Source organism: Salmo salar, chromosome ssa20 (genome assembly GCF_905237065.1).
Source record: "Salmo salar chromosome ssa20, Ssal_v3.1, whole genome shotgun sequence".
In the NCBI taxonomy this organism is placed as follows: Eukaryota; Metazoa; Chordata; class Actinopteri; order Salmoniformes; family Salmonidae; genus Salmo; species Salmo salar.
Window position 1 is genome coordinate 70,397,453 of NC_059461.1, and position 23,680 is coordinate 70,421,132.

Genomic DNA, 23,680 nt, shown 5'->3' on the forward strand with positions numbered 1-23,680 from the left:
GAGGAGAGGAGCAGAGGAGAGGGAGAGGAGCAGAGGAAAGGGAGAGGAGCAGAGGAGAGTGAGAGGAGCAGAGGAGAGGAGCAGAGGAAAGGGAGAGGAGCAGAGGAGAGGAGCAGAGGAATTGGAGAGGAGCAGAGGAGAGGAGCAGAGGAGAGGGAGAGGAACAGAGGAGAGGAGCAGAGGAGCAGAGAAGAGTGAGAGGAGCAGAGAAGCAGAGGAAAGGGAGAGGAGCAGAGGAGAGGAGCAGAGGAATTGGAGAGGAGCAGAGGAGAGGAGCAGAGGAGAGGGAGAGGAGCAGAGGAGAGGAGCAGAGGAAAGGGAGAGGAGCAGAGGAGAGGGAGAGGAGCAGAGAAGAGTGAGAGGAGCAGAGGAGCAGAGGAAAGGGAGAGGAGCAGAGGAGAGGAGCAGAGGAATTGGAGAGGAGCAGAGGAGAGGAGCAGAGGAGAGGGAGAGGAGCAGAGGAAAGGGAGAGGAGAGGGAGAGGAGCAGAGGAGAGGAGCAGAGGAAAGGGAGAGGAGCAGAGGAGAGAAGAAGAGGAAAGGGAGAGGAGCAGAGGAGAGGAGCAGAGGAGAGGACCCGAAGAGAGGGAGAGGAGCAGAGGAGCAGAGGAGAGGAGCAGAGGAAAGGGAGAGGAGCAGAGGAAAGGGAGAGGAGCAGAGGAGAGGAGCAGAGGAAAGGGAGAGGCACAGAGGAGAGGGAGAGGAGCAGAGGAGAGGAGAGGAGCAGAGAGGAGCAGAGGAAAGGAGCAGAGGAGAGGGAGAGGAGCATAGGAAAGGGAGAGGAGCAGAGGAAAGGAAAGGGAGAGGAGCAGAGGAGAGGAGAGAAGCAGAGGAAAGGGAGAGGCGCAGAGGAGAGGGAGAGGAGCAGAGGAGAGGGAGAGGAGGAGAGGAGCAGAGGAGAGGAGAGGGAGAGGAGCAGAGGAGCAGAGGAGAGGGAGAAGGCAGAGGAAAGGGAGAGGAGCAGAGGAAAGGGAGAGGAGCAGAGGAGAGGAGAGGAGAGGAGAGGAGAGGAGAGGAGAGGAGAGGAGAGGAGAGGAGAGGAGAGGAGAGGAGAGCAGAGCAGAGGAGCAGAGGAGCAGAGGAGCAGAGGAGAGGGAGAGGAGTGTGGTTCAGGTAATAAACAAACATGCATGCACACATGAACACACATACTCAGTTGCACTCACAAAATATATGAATTACAGAATGATTCATAGAGAGATAGGCAGATGCTTCTAAATACTGTAGAGCCTAAACAGTAAACAGGAAACCATTGACTCATACTATTGTCTCATCATTTCATAACATTTAACCTGGATAGTAGTAAGTACACTCTTAGAAAAAAGGTTTCCAAAAGGATTCTTCAGCTGTCTCCATAGGAGAAACATTTTTTTTCCAGGGTGCAGGTAGCTTAGTGGTTAGAGCATTGGGCCAGTAACCAAAAGGTTGCTGGATCAAATTCTTGAGCTGACAAGGTAAAAATCTGTCGTTAAGCCCCTGGAGAAGGCAGTGTTGCTAGGCCGTCATTGTAAATAAGAATTTGTTCTTAAAATAAAGCTTTTTTGATTCCGGGTTGAACCATTTCGGGTTCCATGTAGAACCCTCTGTGGAAAGGGTTCTACATGGAACTCAAAACAGTTCCACTTGGAACCCGAAAGGGTTCTACCTGGAACAAATAAGGGTTCTTCAAAGGGTTCTCCATTGTGGACTGCTGAAAACCCCTTTTAGGTTCGAGATAGCACCTTTTTTTCCAAGAACGTAGGATAGAGGAAAACTCTGCACTAGAACTAACAGGTCAAATCAGTTCACATGGTAAGTCCAAAACTTTATTGTTGAGCCTGCTATTGCATTTTGAGATGTTACCCTGTTTTCTAAACAGAAATACAAAGGAGTTTTCAGCATTTTAGAGTTGAGGCCTGCCTGCCTGCCCACAAACCTATCTGGCCAAAACTCTTGGACAGAGCATATCGGAGGCCCATTCGCTAAATTCAATTACCAGAGCCCTATACAGAATCCGCAGGAGACAACACTACACCGGATGCTCATTTCAACTCCTCTCTCGCCAAATCCCCAAAGAAATCTCCTTCAGTCGGACAATGCACTTTTTCCCACTTGAAAAAAGAAAAAAAAATCAATATCTGCTTTCAATACATGGGGAAGCCGATCAATATGGCCAGGGCCTTTTTTCCCTTCTTTCTCTCCATCTCTGGCAAACGGTAAATAGAAACAATGGCATATGGTTATTCCAGGGTCAGGGTGCGAGGGGGAGATAGAACAGGCTGATGGGGTGAGGAGTCACCTCTCCGGATAGCCACACTTTACACCACGAATGTTTTTCATCTATTCATGGCACGTTGGGGGACACACAGTTTACAAACTCCTCTTTTTCTCTTTCTGCTTGGAGAGTGTGGGGTGAGAAGGACAACATGTGTGGCAATAGAGAGAGAGAGAGACACACCTTCACACATTGGGCCTCCCTTGCATCAGCCTTGCCAGAAATGTATTTTAAAACCAAACACGCACAACATATGCTATTGCAGGAGAGTCTGAACTCTGAATAAACAAGCTTGTCGAGCAAATCATCCATAGCAAGTGGACGTTACATTGTATTAAGGTAACTAGTGTTTTTCATAAGGTTGTGGTCTTGGTAGGGCACAAAGGCCTTTGAAGCTTCATTAAATTATGCAAACACCAAAAATTAAACTGAGGCCAATTGTGACCCATTATTAGTAGGCAGTGGCAATCACGCTAGGTGGTAGGTTGAGTAATTGTTGAGAAAGGTTTATGTCTGTCCACAAAGTAGCCAAATATCAAACAAGACATAAAAGAGAGACATTTAGCAGGACATTTCCTCGTCAGGCAGGGTGGACTGTAGCCCAGTACAGGGCAGGGCAGCCTGGGCCTTCAAATAACCTTTTTATGAGATATTGATGATGGTTTGGGAGAAGGGTTGAATGGTTGCTAAATGAGCCTCAGCAATGAGCTGTACAATGACTAATGTTTCCTGGGTGAGGTGCCCAGTGTGGATCTGCTCTGGCCTATGCTGCTGCTACCGTACTCTTTCCTGTTTCCTGTTTATCCTGTCCTCTCCTCGAGATACCAGTCTAACACTGCTAGAACCGTAGGTGACTGTAACTCCTTTGTTTTTGAGGGTGAAGTGTCGCCCCCTCTCTCTTTCTCTCTCACTCCCCTCTCACTCTCATCTTCTCCTTAACCATTATTAGTGACTCAAACCTCCAGAGGGCAAACAAACTTTGGAGAAATTTTCCATAACCCACCATGCAGAACCTATTTTCCTCTCCATGCAATTAACTGCACCAACATTGACAATAATATGATTACAGCCACTTTGGCAAAGGGGGGGAGCAGCAATATCAGCTATCAGCAAGGGGTTGATCGTAATGGTCGCATTTCCGAGAGACCAGCATTTTCTTTCTAGCAAATAGGGAGAGCTACTAAATTCTCCTTAGGCAGTAAAAACCAATGCAGTGGAACCAAGAGAACAAACACAGCCAACCACTTCTCCCCCCCTCTTTTTTTCCTTCTGTTTTTTTTTTTACTTTGGATCTTTGCTTTTTCCCCCTTCTCTTACCTCCCTCCGATTAATTAAGCCTTTCACGGGCATGTAATTAGGAACATTAGCAAGTCATAAACTTGCCACGAGTCTCTAAATTATGTGCAGGCCCTTAGCAATTTGTTTGTAATTCTTTTTCGGGGTGACAACGGCTCTATGGAGCCCTGTCGATCTTCCTGGTTGCCACCCCGCACCACCACCACCAGGGTGGGTATGAGGTATGAGAGGTCCTTACTCCATTGACTATAGGGCACTCCAACTGATCTGGCCCAAAGCCTGTTGTGTTTGTTACGGGAGGAAGAGCTGATCCCTAGTCAGTGATGAAGGGTAGTACCTAACAAGTAAACATTTTCTTTGTTTCTCCTTCTCTTTTTTTATAGAAATGTATATAATTTATGAAAATATTGTGATAATATACCATTCCATGATAACAAATTTGCAGAACTGAAGATGAACACACACACACTCACACTGTTTGTGCTAGTGCGTGTCAGCGGATTTGGTCGCTAAAAACACCATTACACTCTCTGTCTGTCAAGCTGCCATTGCAGTCACATCAAATAGCATGGGGGAGCAATGCAGGCCCCGGCCCTTTATCTTGTAAAATTCAACACATGTTCCACAATAATTCACACTAACTGTGACAATCTGCAGTGGGGCGAGTGTCTGGCTCCTCACTGTGAGATCAATACTCTACTAATGCTGCGCAAGATTCATTTTTAATTCCATATTATTTATGGCAGGTATTCAGAGAGAGAGAAAAGCGAAAAAGGAGCGGGAAATGAAGTGGAAATGGGAGAACCGAGGGATGGGATATATAGTCAAAATATGTTGCAGACAGGTTGTCAGAGTATGCTGTATGAAAGCCACGAGTGGATAACATAGAGAAGTATTACGAGAGTATAGAGGATGTAGTGTCCAGTGTGGATGTAGATTGGTTCGGGTCATGCTGTCCAGTGATGATGCAGGCGGTTTGTGGGAGGAAAGTGTGGAAGAGAGGGCAGAGGGGAGGAGAGGTGGGGGAGAGGGCTGAGGGTGAGAGGGCCGGGTCTCTGAGCCACAGTGGGGGCTGACAGGAGGACAAACGTAACACTCACTACATCGGTGTTTCCCCCATAGAGGGAAACACCTTGAGTCCACCACAAAAAAACGCTGACCACCGGAACAACTGATTGATAGGACTCTGTCCTTATTCTACCTCTCTCTCTCTCTCTCTCTCTCTCTCTCTCTCTCGTCTTTATTATAAAAAATGTAAAGATACAATTGTGTTGTGGTGTATATTGTGTTTCAGATCCATGTGTCTGTGGTTGTAGGTATGCTCTAGCTGGAAGGGCATGGAAATGAAGTGGGAAATAGAGTCATTAGGCAAATAGAAGCCTTAAACGCTCAACACACATTACACTTGAATTTTCATACAGGACATTAAATGTTTTCATCAAATTGTCATCGCACGATATCTGCTACTGCATTCATATATCTCACAATATGTGTTTTAAATTGACATGACTTCCGTCGAAGTCGGTCCCTCTCCTTGTTCGGGAGGCGTTCGGCGGTCGACGTCACCAGTCTTCTAGCCATCGCCGATCCACCTTTCATTTTCCATTTGTTTTGTCTTTGTTTTCTACACACCTGGTTTCATTCCCCAATTACATGTTCATGTATTTAACCCTCTGTTTCCCCCATGTTTTTGTGCGTGATTGTTTCTATGTTCATTCGGAATGTTATGGCTGGTTTTCGACAGGTGCTGTTTTCACCCGTGCGTAATTGATTACCGTTTATTGTTGGTCAAGTGTATTTGTTTACCTTGTGCCTTTATTTTGAGTAAAATATGTTTACATTTACATTTAAGTCATTTAGCAGACGCTCTTATCCAGAGCGACTTACAAATTGGTGCATTCACCTTATGATATCCAGTGGAACAACCACTTTACAATAGTGCATCTAAATCTTTTAGGGGGGGGTTAGAAGGATTACTTGATCCTATCCTAGGTATTCCTTAAAGAGGTGGGGTTTCAGGTGTCTCCGGAAGGTGGTGATTGACTCCGCTGTCCTGGCGTCGTGAGGGAGCTTGTTCCACCATTGGGGTGCCAGAGCAGCGAACAGTTTTGACTGGGCTGAGCGGGAACTGTGCTTCCTCAGAGGTATGGAGGCGAGCAGGCCAGAGGTGGATGAACACAGTGCCCTTGTTTGGGTGTAGGGCCTGATCAGAGCCTGAAGGTATGGAGGTGCCGTTCCCTTCACAGCTCTGTAGGCAATCACCATGGTCTTGTAGCGGATGCGAGCTTCAACTGGAAGCCAGTGGAGAGAGCGGAGGACCGGGGTGACGTGAGAGAACTTGGGAAGGTTGAACACCAGACGGGCTGCGGCGTTCTGGATGAGTTGTAGGGGTTTAATGGCACAGGCAGGGAGCCCAGCCAACAGCGAGTTGCAGTAATCCAGACGGGAGATGACAAGTGCCTGAATTAGGACCTGCGCCGCTTCCTGTGTGAGGCAGGGTCGTACTCTGCGAATGTTGTAGAGCATGAACTTACAGGATCGGGTCACCGCCTTGATGTTAGTGGAGAACGACAGGGTGTTGTCCAGGATCACGCCAAGGTTCTTAGCACTCTGGGAGGAGGACACAAGGGAGTTGTCAACCGTGATGGCGAGATCATGGAACGGGCAGTCCTTCCCCGGGAGGAAGAGCAGCTCCGTCTTGCCGAGGTTCAACTTGAGGTGGTGATCCGTCATCCACACTGATATGTCTGACAGACATGCAGAGATGCGATTCACCGCCTGGTTATCAGAAGGGGGAAAGGAGAAGATTAATTGTGTGTCGTCTGCATAGCAATGATAGGAGAGACCATGTGAGGATATGACAGAGCCAAGTGACTTGGTGTATAGCGAGAATAGGAGAGGGCCTAGAACAGAGCCCTGGGGGACACCAGTGGTGAGAGCGCATGGTGCGGAGACAGATTCTCGCCACGCCACCTGGTAGGAGCGACCTGTCAGGTAGGACGCAATCCAAGCGTGGGCCACGCCGGAGATGCCCAACTCGGAGAGGGTGGAGAGGAGGATCTGATGGTTCACAGTATCAAAGGCAGCAGATAGGTCTAGAAGGATGAGAGCAGAGGAGAGAGAGTTAGCTTTAGCAGTGCGGAGAGCCTCCGTGACACAGAGAAGAGCAGTCTCAGTTGAATGCCCAGTCTTGAAACCTGACTGATTAGGATCAAGAAGGTCATTCTGAGAGAGATAGCAGGAGAGCTGGCCAAGGACGGCACGTTCAAGAGTTTTGGAGAGAAAAGAAAGAAGGGATACTGGTCTGTAGTTGTTGACATCGGAGGGATCGAGTGTAGGTTTTTTCAGAAGGGGTGCAACTCTCGCTCTCTTGAAGACGGAAGGGACGTAGCCAGCGGTCAAGGATGAGTTGATGAGCGAGGTGAGGTAAGGGAGAAGGTCTCCGGAAATGGTCTGGAGAAGAGAGGAGGGGATAGGGTCAAGTGGGAAGGTTGTTGGGCGGCCGGGCGTCACAAGACGCGAGATTTCATCTGGAGAGAGAGGGGAGAAAGAGGTCAAAGCACAGGGTAGGGCAGTGTGAGCAGGACCAGCGGTGTCGTTTGACTTAGCAAACGAGGATCGGATATCGTCAACCTTCTTTTCAAAATGGTTGACGAAGTCATCCACAGAGAGGGAGGAGGGGGGGAGAGGGGGGAGGATTCAGGAGGGAGGAGAAGGTAGCAAAGAGCTTCCTAGGGTTAGAGGCAGATGCTTGGAATTTAGAGTGGTAGAAAGTGGCTTTAGCAGCAGAGACAGAAGAGGAGAATGTAGAAAGGAGGGAGTGAAAGGATGCCAGGTCCGCAGGGAGGCGAGTTTTCCTCCATTTCCGCTCGGCTGCCCGGAGCCCTGTTCTGTGAGCTCGTAGTGAGTCGTCGAGCCACGGAGCAGGAGGGGAGGACCGAGCCGGCCTGGAGGATAGGGGACAGAGAAAATCAAAGGATGCAGAAAGGGAGGAGAGGAGGGTTGAGGAGGCAGAATCAGGAGATAGGTTGGAGAAGGTTTGAGCAGAGGGAAGAGATGATAGGATGGAAGAGGAGAGAGTAGCGGGAGAGAGAGAGCGAAGGTTGGGACGGCGCAATACCATCCGAGTAGGGGCAGAGTGAGAAGTGTTCGATGAGAGCAAGAGGGAAAAGGATACAAGGTAGTGGTCGGAGATTTGGAGGGGAGTTGCAATGAGATTAGTGGAAGAACAGCATCTAGTAAAGATGAGGTCAAGCGTATTGCCTGCCTTGTGAGTAGGGGGGGAAGGTGAGAGGGTGAGGTCAAAAGAGGAGAGGAGTGGAAAGAAGGAGGCAGAGAGGAATGAGTCAAAGGTAGACGTGGGGAGGTTAAAGTCACCCAGAACTGTGAGAGGTGAGCCATCCTCAGGAAAGGAACTTATCAAGGCGTCAAGCTCATTGATGAACTCTCCAAGGGAACCTGGAGGGCGATAAATGATAAGGATGTTAACCTCTATGGGCTAGGTGGGACGCTAGCGTCCCCCCCGTGGTGCACTCCATCAACAGCAGGTGCATTTCAAGAGCGGCAAATTTGAAACCAAATAAATGTCAAAATTCAAATTATTCAAACATACAACTATCTTACACCCTTTGAAAGATAAACATCTCCTTAATCTAACCACGTTGTCCGATTTCAAAAAGGTTTTACGGCGAAAGCATAAAGTTAGATTATGTTAGGAGAGTACATTGACAATAGCTGTGTGTAATGTTTTGTCAATTCAAAGACAGGGTCACCAAAACCATAAAACCAGCTAAAATGATGCACTAACCTTTTACAATCTCCATCAGATGACACTCCTAGGACATTATGTTAGACAATGCATGCATTTTTAGTTCTATCAAGTTCATATTTATATCCAAAAACAGCGTTTTACTATGGCATTGATGTTGAGGAAATCGTTTCCCTCCAATAACCGGCAGTCAAGTCAGCACCACAAATTAAATAATTAAAATTAGAAAACATTGGTAAAATATTATATTGTCATTTAAAGAATTATAGATTTACATCTCTTGAACGCAATCAACTTGCCAGATTTAAAAATAACCTTACTGGGAAATCACACTTTGCAATAATCTGAGCACTGCGCCCAGAAAAATACGCGTTGCGATACAGACTAGCCGCCATGTTGGGGAGATCTAAAATCGAAAATACTATGTAAATAATCCATTACCTTTGATTCTCTTCATCAGATGTCACTTCCAGGTATCACAGGTCCATAACGAATGTAGTTTTGTTCAAAAAAGCTCATCATTTATGTCCAAAAATCTCCGTCTTGTTAGCACATGATCTAAGCCCGCCGGACTTCACTTCATGAACGAGGGGAAAAAATATATTTACGTTCGTTCAAACATGTCAAACGTTGTATAGCATAAATCATTAGGGCCTTTTTTAACCAGAACATGAATAATATTCAAGGTGGACGAATGCATTCTCTTTTATAACGTATTGGAACGAGGGTACCCAACATGAACTCGCGCGCCAGAGTCTAATCGGCCATCACCGTTCCATGGCTCTTGTTCGGTCAGATCTCACAGTAAAAGACTCAAAACACTCAGGGTTTTGCCTGCCAAATGAGTTCTGTTATACTCACAGACACCATTCAAACAGTTTTAGAAACTTTAGGGTGTTTTCTATCCATATATAATAAGTATATGCATATTCTAGTTACTGGGTAGGATTAGTAACCAGATTAAATCGGGTACGTTTTTTTATCCAGCCGTGAAAATACTGCCCCTTAGCCCCAACAGGTTAAGCTTGAAAGGGCTGGTAACTGTGACAGCATGGAATTCAAATGAGGAGATAGACAGATGGGTCAGGGGAGAAAGAGAGAATGTCCACTTGGGAGAGATGAGGATTCCAGTGCCACCACCCCGCTGGCTCGATGCTCTAGGGGTATGCGAGAACACGTGGGCAGACGAAGAGAGAGCAGTAGGAGTAGCAGTGTTATCTGTGGTAATCCATGTTTCCGTCAGCGCCAGGAAGTCTAGGGACTGGAGGGTAGCATAGGCTGAGATGAACTCAGCCTTGTTGGCTGCAGACCGGCAGTTCCAGAGGCTGCCGGAGACCTGGAACTCCACGTGGGTCGTGCGCGCTGGGACCACCAGGTTAGAGTGGCAGCGGCCACGCGGTGTGAAGCGTTTGTATGGCCTGTGCAGAGGGGAGAGAACAGGGGTAGACAGACACATAGTTGACCAGCTACAGAAGTGTTGTTTCTTGTATTATTGTCTCTTGTGTCTTTAGAGAACTGTTTCACTTTGATATCCTTTTTCTTCTGTCCTGATTTTCTCTTTCTTCTCTTCTGTTAACTAGATATTCTTTGTTGTTCTTCGTTAGCTAGCTAGCTTCTTCCAAAAGAGTCCCTAGCAACTGCTTAGCAACTGGTAAACAATTCAGCTAGCTAAGATAACTACAATTTTATGAAAAATAGTTATTTTTCAAAAGCCTATCTTCTTTGTTTGTTGCTTTTTTTTTCTCCTATTCAGTCTTGCAGTTTTCTTTTGCTTTTTTCCGATGTACTTCACTCTAAAAACCATGTAAATTTCAATATTTGTAGGAGCTCATTTTTCAGCTGCTGCTGCTCAAATATGTTAATAATGTTGCTCACTCATTCTGCTCTCCTGCGCCTGACTTCATGCACCAGCTACACCCACCTTCTGACATAAATATTGCATAGAGATACAGATCCTCTGATAACGTGGTAACTACTTACTGCACATACACACCAGTGGCGGTCGGTGTCGTTTAAGATGAGGGTGGACCATAATTTTTTTATGAGCATGGCCTTATTTCTATTACAGCATATTGCATTTACCCAGCTCAATGTAACATCGATAAGTTTAGGCTACTACATGATACTCATTTTTTCCTTATACCCATCATGAGGTTGCTACGACCTAGCCTATTAATGAAAGTTTACAACTTAGGTGCACAGGTTGAGAGAATTTAGAGCAATCAAGGTGACAGACACTGACACATTCAGTACTGCCTTGCACAATCTTGTCTGCATCTAGCTGATCTAGGGTGTAATCATTAGTCCAGCAGTTGCAAATGAGAGTTTCTATTGGACAAATTCAGGTATGTTTATCCCTGTCTTGTTCTATTTGCTTCCGTTTAAGAAACATTTTTCAACAGAATTGGCGCAATGAATCCACCACTATTCACACGCAAACACAGTTCACTTTAATAGCAGCCAGATCGTTGTATAATTCCATCTCGCATCTACGCGCTCTCTTCCTCTCACCTTTTCCCTTTGCTTGTGGACTTCAGTGCACAACACATCAACTGTCTGTGACCAGGTGAAAAAACCTTTCCAAGACAAACATTCATATCATAACCACTAAACGCTACGCGTTGTCACCATATTAGCTAACTTAATGTCAACATCAACATATATACTAGAACTAATGCATTAGTAAACCTGCTACAATCATGCAGTACACTGTACAGTTAATTAGCAAGCAGTTTAGCAGTTACACCAGCAGGCCCCGGTGGCAATAAATTCATAAAACCAAAAGCTTACCTTGACTTAGAAGAGTTCCAGAGTTGGATAGCCATAGCCAGCTAGGCAACATAGCATCCCTCTCTGTTTGAAACAAGCATTTGAGTAGGCTAAACTAGCTAGCTGCATTTGCTAGCTAAGTAGGTGAAAGTGAAAGTGAAAGTGAAAAAAAGACAAAATATAGCTCTCTCTCTGTCTTGCTTCTTCATTTTTTAAGAAATTCATTAGTTCAAATCTGTTCAACTATTGCCTTTCTCTCTCAGTGAGTCAACTACTCACCACATTTTATGCAGTGCAGTGCTATCTAGCTGTAGCTTATGCTTTCAGTACTAGATTCATTCTCTGATCCTTTGATTGGGTGGACAACGTGTCAGTTCATGCTGCATGAGCTCTGAGGTTGGAGGATGTCCTCTAGAAGTTGTCATAATTACTGTGTAAGTCTATGGAAGGGGGTAGACTTTCATTGAAAAACTGTGTTTTAATCAATTATTTGGTGACGTGAATATATTCAGTATAGTTTTATCTAAAAAGGATCACTTTTTTTAATGTTTCACTATTTTTATTTTTCTGAAATTCACTGAGGAGGACGGTCCTCCTCTTCACCCTCTGAGGAGCCTCCACTGATTCAGACATTGTATTGTGCTCTATTCTTCTAAATGGTTATGTTTTTACCTAAATTAAGTGCAGAATTATACTGACCATTGTATTTTCTATATCCTATTCTATGATATAAAAAAAAATCTAATCTCCTGATATTTAATGATGCATGGGAAAATTAGATGTATTATCAAAAAGACCACTCCTTCAAACTGCGCTCAGACTTTACCAAAAAGCAGTAAACAGGATTCAACAACTGAAAGCAATTTTGCATAAAGGCAATTTTTTCGCTGAGTGCCCTTATCTTTTTGCCGGTTGTTGTGCTGGTTGAAAAAGCAGCAGGCCCACTATATTGCTTGGTATTTTTTTTATAATATCAATAGGAGGGAACAGGGGCATCTAACATGACCTAACCATCTAGTCCACATACTGCCACTTGAACAGGCAGAACAAGTGGCACAATTTTCCTGTTTCATTTGTTGACCACTTGACCATGTGCTTCCCAGGCTGGGGCTCTGGGCAGATGAGCTCTCATTCAGGGCCAGCCTCTACCTCTATCTCTGCCTCAGCTGATGAACTGGCCAGCAACAATAGCACGAGTAGGGAGCACACACAAATGCACATATCACCATTCTCCCTCCTTCGTTCTCTCTCTCTCCCACCGCTCTCTCCCCAACTTGGCTCTGGTCCCTGGACTGCTTGCTCTTCTCCCTCTCATCTTCCTTCTGCTCTCCTCGTCTCTCTCACCCTCCTCCTGCTCTCCTCGTCTCTCTCACCCTCCTCCTGCTTTCCTCGTATCTCTCTCACCCTCCTCCTGCTCTCCTCATCTCCCTCTTTCCCTCCTCCTGCTCTCCTTGTCTCCCTCTTTCTGCTCTCCTCGTCTCTCTCACCCTGCTCCTGCTCTCCTAATCTCTCTCTCACCCTGCTCCTGCTCTCCTAATCTCTCTCTCACCCTCCTCCTGCTCTCCTCGTCTCCCTCTCATCTTCCTCCTGCTCTCCTCATCTCCCTCTCACCCTCCTCCTGCTCTCCTCATCTCCCTCTCACCCTCCTCCTGCACTCCTCGTCTCTCTCTCACCCTCCCCCTGCTCTCCTCTCTCCCTGCTCTCCTCGTCTCTCACTCCCCCTCATCCTGCTCTCCTCATCTTTCACTCACCCTCCTCCTGCTCTCCTCGTCTCCCTCTCACCCTCCTCCTGCCCTCCTCGTCTCTCTCTCACCCTCCTCCTGCTCTCCTCGTCTTTCACTCACCCTCCTCCTGCCCTCCTCGTCTCTCTCTCACCCTCCTCCTGCTCTCCTCGTCTCTCTCTCACCCTCCTCCTGCTCTCCTTGTCTCTCTCTCACCCTCCTCCTGCTCTCATTGTCTCTCTCTCACCGTCCTCCTGCTTTCCTCGTCTCTCTCTCACCCTCCTCCTGCCCTCCTCGTCTCTCTCTCACCCTCCTCCTGCTCTCCTCGTCTCTCTCTCACCCTCCTCCTGCTCTCCTCGTCTCTCTCTCACCCTCCTCCTGCTCTCCTCATCTCTCTCTATATCTTCCTCTTGTTTTCTTCTATTCATCCAGCATCTCCCCCTCTCCATAGCCCAGACAATGGAAGCCTAGCTGCAGCTTGCCACGGGCCCTCCAGACAATGGAGTCTTATCATGTCAGGGGCCCGAGGGTGCCAAGGTAAATCCTACAACTTGGCAGACCCGCGTGCCAACATAGGGATTCCAGCGTCCGCCAGCATCGCAGCACAGTCTCTCTCTTGCTTGAGCATGTTTTCATCCCCACGTTTATTTATTTTTCCCTCTCTTTCTAACTTTTCCTTTCCTATTAATAAGTGAATGGGGTGAGTTCTCCACACACATTAATCAAAATGTGTTGAATCCTAGTGAAAGGGGTTGGCTACAGTATATGAAACTGCAGTGGTTACCTTGAAAGGCAGCTCCGTGCTTCTCTATCCTCCTCCCCCACCACAACAGTCCATTCCAGCCTGGCCACTGAAGCCTTAGTAATGGTGGGTGGGGGGTTGGGTGAATGGTGGTGCCATCTGCCCTCACCTTCAGTAGGGGTGACCCCTCCACAGGTGGCACTCCCCTTCGTCTTATCAGGAGGGGGGTGGGCGTGTACATAAACGGCGCTGGCATGAAGAGTGATGGGACAGGGCACGCCGTCAGCCATTCAGCGTCCGTTCCCCCATTCTCCCTCCTCCTCCACCTCCCTCCTCCCACCATCCATCCTTTATGGAATCATTTGCATATTGCATAGGCTGTGCTGTTTTTATTGAGGTCGTTTTTATCAGTCCTCTGTGGCGGCACGACACAATAAATTCAGCTTACTCCTGGACAAGGATTATCTTTTTTATCTAATCAAGCTGTTCCACGCTGAATCCATTCTCTTGCCCACCTTCCACCTTCCCCATGCTCCTATGTTTGTCTCCTTGCTCTCCTCTATCCGTCTGTCCGTCTGTCTGTCTGTCTGTCTGTCTGTCTGTCTCTCGCTCGCACTGAAGCGTACAGGCATGTTCATACACACAGACACACAAAACCTGTTCGTCTTCAGTATGAAAAAGAAAATCAATAACAGCTCTATTATAAAACACAAATGGTGTGGAATCTATCCCCCCCTCCCCCCCATACAAATAGACCCTACAAGCATTGTCTATCATACCGGTTTGAGTGTTGTTAGCTGTGAACACAGTTAGTGTTGGCTGTGTTGTCTGTCTGAACGTCACCATGCGTTAGCTGAAAGCTACATCTGCACTGGAGTCTGCACCTGCAGCCCTCTAAGCCCTCTCCTCTTCTCCCTGATCCCTCAGCACTGATCTGAGATCTGATCTCAGGCAGCTGTTCTGGAGGATTAAGCCTCTTAAAACACACTGTTCACCCTCTGAGCGCTACAGAGCTCCACAGGGCCCAGGGCATGGGGCCAGCGTTGAGGCCCACTGAGAGTCATCGTCCTTGGGGAGGGGTTCAGAGAGAGGCCCCTGTGAAGTCTCACTTTCTCCAGCCCCCAGACTCAAGAGGAGAGAGGAGGGAGTTTTATGTACCACAGTAACTGGAATACAAAATTAACCTGAGCCAATGTCAATGTCGTTTGCACCTCGACTGCCACTCATCATTTATCCACCTCGTTTGTTTTTTACCACTAATGGATCACTCTGAGACAACACTCGTGACTGTGTTTTGGGGTCAACATTAAGTTGTTGTCTCCTATATCTCAGTCAGGGTCACCATGCTGGAGGAGGTATTGATAGTAAAGATATTAGAGGTATTGTTGATGCTAGTGTCAATCCAAACCAGGCATTGGGTTTCAAGAGTAACTGAAAAACGACCAAGTGAGAAAGTGAGTTTGACTGAATACAGCCCCTAGTGTCTCAATGCACTAATTTATCCAAAGACTAGGAGTAAACAGAACAGTGCCCTGTAGTGGAAAAGGTGGCCATTTTTCTCTTCCGTTTCTAACCTTCTCCTCCTCCCTCTGTCGATCCCGCCCTCGCTCATTTCTTAATTTGTCTAGACGGGGTCATCTCTACAGATGAACTCAGAAAACGAGATCCTAACTGAACGTGCCACAGAGAACATCTATCACACACATCTATCAAGCTAAATGTGTCTATTTGCATTTCTCCTCTTCCCCAGTTTTTAAAGAGAAAAAAATCCATCTCTCTTGTGTTTGACAGTCCACATTAAAACTGCAAGTGCGGAGAGGAGAAGTGTGGGACGGCTGCAACTTGTTTCCCACATTGTTGTAACAGGGAATGCAAATAGCCTAGCTTTCCCCTGGTGAGGAAGAGTGAGTAGAAGAGAATACAAAAAAAACGTAAGGAGAGAAATACGCAGAAACAGTGGCAGAGACAGCCACCATGCATGAAAACAGAGGAAAACAGAGGAAAACACATCTCCACCTTTGCCCCTTTAAGAAGCCCCTCCCACTCACGCCATCACAATATTATAGCAATAATTGCTGGCCAAAATTAAACAAGTAAAACAATGAGCTTGCCCGAGGGGCTGCCTTCCCTCTAAATCAGTCTATGCATTTTAAAAGAAGGTCACCCCCCCGTTGGATCAGTGACACGTGCGTGGCGCGAGCAGCTGACCTGAGTTTGAATTTAGAGTGTTCATTAATAGGATATTATGCCATATGCTCACTGCACTGTCTTACTCTAATGCTTGGCTCTGACTTGAGAATTTGTAATTAGTGACGGTATAATGAGGGTATTGGAGGGACTAATACTGTGGAGTGCTGCAGGAGGAATAGATTTGCTCATTGTACTGCAGAAGCGCTAGACCATCAGGCCAGGAACCCGGCCACCGGTAAGCTACGTGCAACAACCACACACACCAGACACCCGCTGAATTACAGTGGAGACATTGAACCCATCTCTCCCCAGTACTGACAACAACACAGTCCTCCACGAAAGGCGATGGCGATTTTCCCGCTAATACAACTATGCCATGTTTCAGTGGTACTAATTAATTCTTATTCACAATGATCTTCATGGGAGGTTGTGAAGGACGGATGTTTGAGTTGTTTTTTACTCCTTTATTTTGCTGCTGTGTTGCTGTCCCAGCACTTTCCCTTAATATGATGTCATAATTATGCTGTCCGTGCTAAATGCCTATTGTGTGGCTGGGGCGGCTGCTTACAAAAGCAGCAAACGCACAGATTTTCCAAGACGCGGCAGTAAATAAATACACACATTGTGGACTACGCAGAGGAGCTATCAACACTGACGACATAAGTCAGGTGCATTGCGCCGAGCAGACAATGACAGTTATACACATCGGAATGGTAGGGAACTCAGGGGACTATAACAGCCTGCACACACTCGCACCTCTACAGCACAGTCAATCACTGGAACTCAATAGCAACATGGCAGATCACACTAATTTATAGGCCAGGGGGGTGACAGAGATGTGTGTGAGTACTTCCACTATGAGCCATTTGCTGACATGCACCCCTCACTGACAGACAGAAGACTGTGTGTGTGTGTGTGTGTGTGTGTGTGTGTGTGTGTGTGTGTGTGTGTGTGTGTGTGTGTGTGTGTGTGTGTGTGTGTGTGTGTGTGTGTGTGTGTGTATCCCAGGATCATTACACATTTCTCATATTCTCTAAAAAACTCAAATACTAGTTAGAAAAAGTTCAGTGCAGAGCAGACACAGTGTGAAATAAATTCCACCCGCGGCCCCTGCACATGACATTGCACATAAATATTCAATAAATTAGCCGGGGCCATTTTATAGATTGATCAGTCATCTCTGGCACTCTGTGACAGGCAATGCTGGGGCTGAAATATTAATGCTGACAAATTAGAGATTTCTGAGTAAATGATGTCACATCGCACGGCTTCACTCAAATTTACTCCCTGGCACGAGAGCACATTCACCGGCGCGGTGATGCAGTCGTTACCCACACCCCCCCTGCACCATCCCTGCCTCCTCCTCTCTCCTGCCTCAAAATGACATTCATTATTTTATCGTTAAGCAGGAGTCCTTCTTTCCTGGTGGAAGAGAAAGAGGAAACAAGGAGGGGGAGAAAAATGAACCTCTAAAGGACAACTCTTGTCCCACATCTGTGTGGTTCATCTCTAAAGGGACAACTCTTGTCCCACATCTGTGTAGTTCATCTCTAAAGGGACAACTCTTGTCCCACATCTGTGTGGTTCATCTCTAAAAGGACAACTCTTGTCCCACATCTGTGTGGTTCATCTCTAAAAGGACAACTCTTGTCCCACATCTGTGTGGTTCATCTCTAAAGGGACAACTCTTGTCCCACATCTGTGTGGTTCATCTCTAAAAGGACAACTCTTGTCCCACATCTGTGTAGTTCATCTCTAAAAGGACAACTCTTGTCCCACATCTGTATAGTTCATCTCTAAAAGGACAACTCTTGTCCCACATCTGTGTGGTTCATCTCTAAAAGGACAACTCTTGTCCCACATCTGTGTAGTTCATCTCTAAAAGGACAACTCTTGTCCCACATCTGTATAGTTCAACTCTAAAAGGACAACTCTTGTCCCACATCTGTGTAGTTCATCTCTAAAGGAACAACTCTTGTCCCACATCTGTATAGTTCATCTCTAAAAGGACAACTCTTGTCCCACATCTGTGCAGTTCATCTCTAAAGGGACAACTCTTGTCCCACATCTGTGTAGTTCATTGTGCCAATTGGAGTGGAGATTTGTGACTGGGTGGAAAGCTCCCATTTAAAAGCATTCAACTCCAATGTGTGTGTGTATGCATGTGTTAGCATGCATGGACGTGTGTGTACAGACGTGTGTGTGTTTTGTGGAATGATGAGGGGTCGTGTTTGTGTATGGTGGGGTTTATTAGTTGTACTCTGGACTTGGATACTCTGGGGACCCAGGTAGAAATGGCTGTGTGTGCAGGATTGGGCAGTATGTGACAGGGTCTCAGGGGAAATACACCTGAATGTCTGAGGTGGTCCCCACTTGGTCAGGAGGGCCCTGGGAAAGTATCAAGGAGAGGATCTCTTCAAGCTTCTATCACATATCACAGAAATGCATTATTTTTACACATTTACATTTGTCATTTAGCAGATGCTCTTATCCAGAGCGACTTACCATTATCATTTAGCAGAGCTCAGAGACATACTTGAGAATATGTAGGGCTACAGATAAATACATGATAATAAACACAGAGCCTAGAAAACATTAGGAACACCTTCCTAAAATGTAGTTGCACCACCTTTTCCCCTCAGAACAGCCTTCATTTGTCGGGGCGTGGACTCTGCAAGGTGTCGAAAGCATTACAAAGGGATGTTGGCCCATGATGACTCCAATGCTTCCCACAGTTGTGACATCAATAAGGGATCATAGCTTTCACCTGGATTCACATGGTTAGTCTATGTCATGGAAAGAGCAGGTGTTCCTAATGTGCCTTTGAACGGGTCATGGTAGTAGGTGCCAAGCGCACCGGTTTGAGTGTGTAAATAACTGCAACGCTGCTGGGCTTTTCACACTCAGTTTCCCGTGTGTACCAAGAATGGTCCACCACCCAAAGGACATCCAGCCAATGGCAGTCCAGTGATCAAAAACAGATAATTGATGAAAGGAAGCTGACACAAATTGTGCAGAGCAACAGAAAGGAAACAATTAGTCAACTGACAGTCCAGTACAACATTGGTGCCCAAAGACCCATAAAAGAATGCACAACTCGCCATACCTTGACCTTACAGAGTTCCACATCTTTCAGCAAAAAACTGCAGTGGGCTAAGGAACGAAGACACTGGACACTGTTGAACTGAAAAAACATTGCCTTGGTCTGATGAACTCAGGTTCCTGCTGTTACCGCTGATGGGAGGACTGGGGTATGGAGAAAACCACATGACTATATGCATCCATCATGTGCGTCAACATTACAGGTGGTGGTGTGATGGTGTGGGGTTTGTTTTCATGGCACATATTGGGCATTTGATAAAAGTGGAACAAGTTTGAACACCATTGCCAATCAGGTGCATCCCTTCATGGCAACAGTGTATCCTTCTGCGAATTGATTTTCTCAGCAGGATAATGCCCTATGCCACAAGACTAGGATTGTCCAGGAATGGTTCCACGAACATGACAGTGAATTCAGCTTACTGCAGTGGCCTGCCCAGTCAACAGATCTCAATCCAACTGAGCATCTGTGGGATAAGATGGAACGAGATCCACTACCAGCCAACTTGACACAACTGTGGGAAGCATTTGAGTCAACATGGGCCAGCATCCCTGTGGAATGTTTTCGACACCTTGTAGAGTCCCTACCCTGACAAATTGGGGCTGTTCTGAGGGCAAAAGGGTGTGCAACTCAATTTTAGGAAGGTATTCCTAATGTTTTGTGAACTCAGTGTATATCGGACCACTGAGAAATGCAGCAGAATATAAGATAGCACTGAGAAATATAAAAGTATTCATCAGAGGACTGCAAATGGATGTATGAAATCATATGAATGCTGAGAAATGCATGAGAACACTTAAGAGCACTGCTCCAGGAATTCTCAGCGCTGCCTTTGCCAGTGCCTATGGCAATACATATAAGATTTATGAAAATCCTTACATTACGCAAATCATAAGCCAACACGTTTTAAAACTCCTTATCTCTCATTGAGAATGTACAAATCTATCTCAACTTTACTCAGCGATGTCAGGGCTTTTGGACATAAACCAACATTGGAACTCTCATGGTCCAGATCATTGTTGTGTAATGGTGTGTTAGGTCTTGGTTGGGATCTTTGCTGTGTAATGGTGTGTTAGGTCTTGGTTGGGATCTTTGTTGTGTAATGGTGTGTTAGGTCTTGGTTGGGATCTTTGTTGTGTAATGGTGTGTTAGGTCTTGGTTGGGATCTTTGCTGTGTAATGGTGTGTTAGGTCTTGGTTGGGATCTTTGCTGTGTAATGGTGTGTTTGGTGTTGAAATGCTGAGTAAGACATACTGTACAGCATGGCTCTTAGACATGCATAAGTCCTAGGATTGACCTGTGAGGTATTACAGGGGGGAGAGAGAAGGCCCTGCTCAGCAATAATGCCTGGTTCATCTGCTGCTAGTCAGCCTGTAATGAATGAGCCCCCAGTCTGAAATCAATAGTATCGGTGAGGAATCGTCCACCACCCGACAGCAAAAGATGAGCCAGGAGAAATTCTGTCGATAAACACCACTATGGATGCCCCTCAATACCCCCGCCACACCCGTTTCCTGGGTTTCCTGTGTTGGGTTAGCACTACATGTTTTATCCCTAAACCCAATGCGGGGAAGCAACGTGGGACACACACAGAGACAAACACAGACACGCACACACACACGCAGGCACACACACACAAACCCCTTCCTAACTATAATGTGACTAGCAGAAGCCCCTCAGCCTGTCCTGCTGTATTGAGTATGCATCTCCGTCAGTATGGAGCTGTGAGCGATATAGTCTGAATAACCCCTCTCTGACATGAATCAGGAGAGCAGCACCATACACCAAGCAGTGGTGAGTTCCTGCAGGGGCAGCCATGGCCGTTTGTGTATTTGAGGCAAAGTGGCATGCTTTCTCCTGACATTTGTTGTGGGGAATGTGTGAGAGCTCAGGACTGGGGTTGATATCACCTGTCTGCACAAATACACCCTCTTTGGTTTGAGATGAAATAGTGAGAGCACAGAGGAGAACCCAGAGAAAACTTTCAAAGGTGTGTAGCTGTGTGTGAGTATGAATGGGTGAGTGCGTCTGCCATCTCCCTCAGACCCTTCCGCCAGGAATGAAGCCGAGGCCTGGGCTCTGGAGATGACTCCTACCATCTCCCCCCAAAAAGTGAAATATCTCAACAAAAAAGAAAGACAGAAAAAAAGTTGGGAAAATATCTGTGGTTCGACTGTCAGCTGTGGTGATGAATGGAAATGGACCACTCTCCTCTCGCTGCTCCTAATGCAATCACTTCGGCACGGCACAGCTGCCATCTTTGATGCCGTCCCGTTTTTGGAAATTCTGAGCAAATGACTCCGTCAGAACCCGGCGGCGCCTGTCCGTCAGGCTGAAGGGCAGGGAGATGTCGCAGAGACAGGTGACTGACAGGTAGAGGAGGAGCAGAGGAGGAGGGGGCGGAGAGAAGGAGGGAGATTGAGAGGAAGTGGGAAAGAGGGAGAGCGGGGGAGAGGGGGGAGAGGCAAAGGGAGAAATAAAACGAGCAGAGGGCAAAATAGAAAAAAGGGGATATTTTTTACCCATCGTCCCTTGGGCATGGCAGTATCAAGTCAATCTGGGGGCTAATTGGTGTCAGGGCTTGAATCCTATCTCCTTGAGAGGCGAGCAGAAGGTTGATGAAGTTGGATGTACAGGATGATAGGGCAGAACAATGGCAGGCAGGAATAAAGGCTGCTACCACGAAGCTCTCTTTCCTCTATGAGAGCATACTTCTGACCTTGGCCTTGTCCTTGCCACTCACAACTTTCTCTCTCTCGCTCCCTCATTCAACTTCTTTTCACAATACATTCTCTCATTCTCTCATTCTGTGGCTGCCAGTGAATCTGGACCGTCAGAGAATATTTTTTCCTTCCCAAAATACTGTAATCTTAAAAGGTGAGGTAAAGTGTATGAACATATAATATTGAAATGTGCTAAACATGTTAGTTGGTGCGAATGAAATTGTGAGGGAAGCATGGAGCGATCCCATTATTCGTCAGAGGTGGAGACAGCCCCACTATTAATGATATCTAATGAGGCAGAGGATTTGGTCTGTTTTTGACGGGCGTGTTGACAGGACCCCCTTTGTCTCTGTCGTGGCCCCGCCCCTGTTCATGATGCAACAGGCTCATCTCTGGGGCTCTGCGCCGCCTTCGCTCTCTACTGCACGTGCTCAGAACGAGTGAGACACCGGTGATATGTGTTATCACTGAGGTGCCGGCAGCTGCCAACAGGTACATGGCGGCAGGTCTTACCACAGACTGGCAGGTGATACCTCAACGCAGGCTGGTGGAAAGCTTAATGCACCGCTCTCCCCAATGCCTCCCCCCAAAACCCCTTGCTTTCCGACAAAACATTAACACATGGTGCTGCCACAGAATGGCAGAAAATTAAGCACTTGAATTTGGAATCAGACACGCAGCGACCACAAAACACATGAAAGCGAGTTAGGTGTATTTTTGTTCTCTCTCTGTAGTTATATGAAGGCTATGATAAGAAAGAACATATATTGTAGGTCTGTGGCACTCTGCTTGGTGAACAATGGGGCGATTGAGGGACTCGGTCTGAACGCACCATATCAAACCATGCCCAGTCAAGGAGTGAGAAAGTGAAAGAGCTAGAGATAAACAGATGAAAGAAAGATAGAAACAGAAAGATAGAAACAGAAGAGGATGGATAAAAGTGAGAGAAAATGAGAGAGAAAGGGAGAGAGTGTGAGGGAGAGAGGAGAGAGGAAAGAGAGACATGTTGTGAGCACCCAGAGTGGTGGGGGTCGGTCAGAGAGACCCAGACACTTGCAACTCCTGACCTTTCACAGCAGCCCACCATGGATAAAGATAATTAGCCCAGTCAACTCAGACTACACCTCTGACTACCCCCTCTGACTATCCCCTCTGCCACCAGCTAAACCCCAGCACCCAAATAGAGCTCAGTTGTAAAATAAACCCCTGCCACAGACACATACTGCAATTAAAACTGTCTCATCCCTGCTCTCAAAACAGCAACACACATGGACCGACAGCTGACACACTCACACAGACCGACAAAGTTACACACCCAGGCACAGGCCCAACAAAAACACCAGCATGGGAAGGGAAGGATGGAACTGGACTGGCATCTGCTTATCCAACTTCCATCATCCTCTCTGTCTTGCTTTTCCAATTGTATCCTTCTCTTTCTCACTGTCTCTCTCTCTCTCCAATGCAGTTCAGATGCATTGCTGGTGCAGAGGCGGACGAGGACATGTGTGAAAACATCCAACGTTTTGTGTTTTTCTTTTTAATTATGGCAGATTAAGAGATTTAGCATCCCATCTCAAGACCACAACTGTCAAAACAGTGGGCAGGAAAAGCTCATTCTCACACCTCCCCCTTCCTCCACCCTACTCGCCCTCAGCCTTTGAGCCGGATGCCAGTCCACCCTTCCGAATTCATGAATACAGAGCTGTGTGAGTGGGCATATTTTAGAGTCAAATTTGTGTGTTTGTGCACATGCATGTTTGTGTGTGCAAGGTTGGAAGGGGATTTGTGTGGGTGTCAGTCCAACATGGCAGGTGACAGTTGCTCTTCATATTTCAGTTTTTTCCTCGATAACAAAGTTTAGATTTGTTAGTTAAGCATTTAGGTGAGCACTGTGTTAGGCACCTGAACTGTGTCTGCCCTCAAGTTCATCCTTAAAGAAACAGCAGCTGTCTGCTGCTTGCCTGCCTTCCCTTTGTCTCTCCATCTACTGTGAGAATCACTCCCACAACCTGCATGTCCCTGTGTAACCTCTGACCTTAACCGCTGCACTAATACCTTCAGCTGCCAATGTCATGGCCTGACAGGTTGGCAGCGGGGCCTTTGTCTCTGACGTTCTCT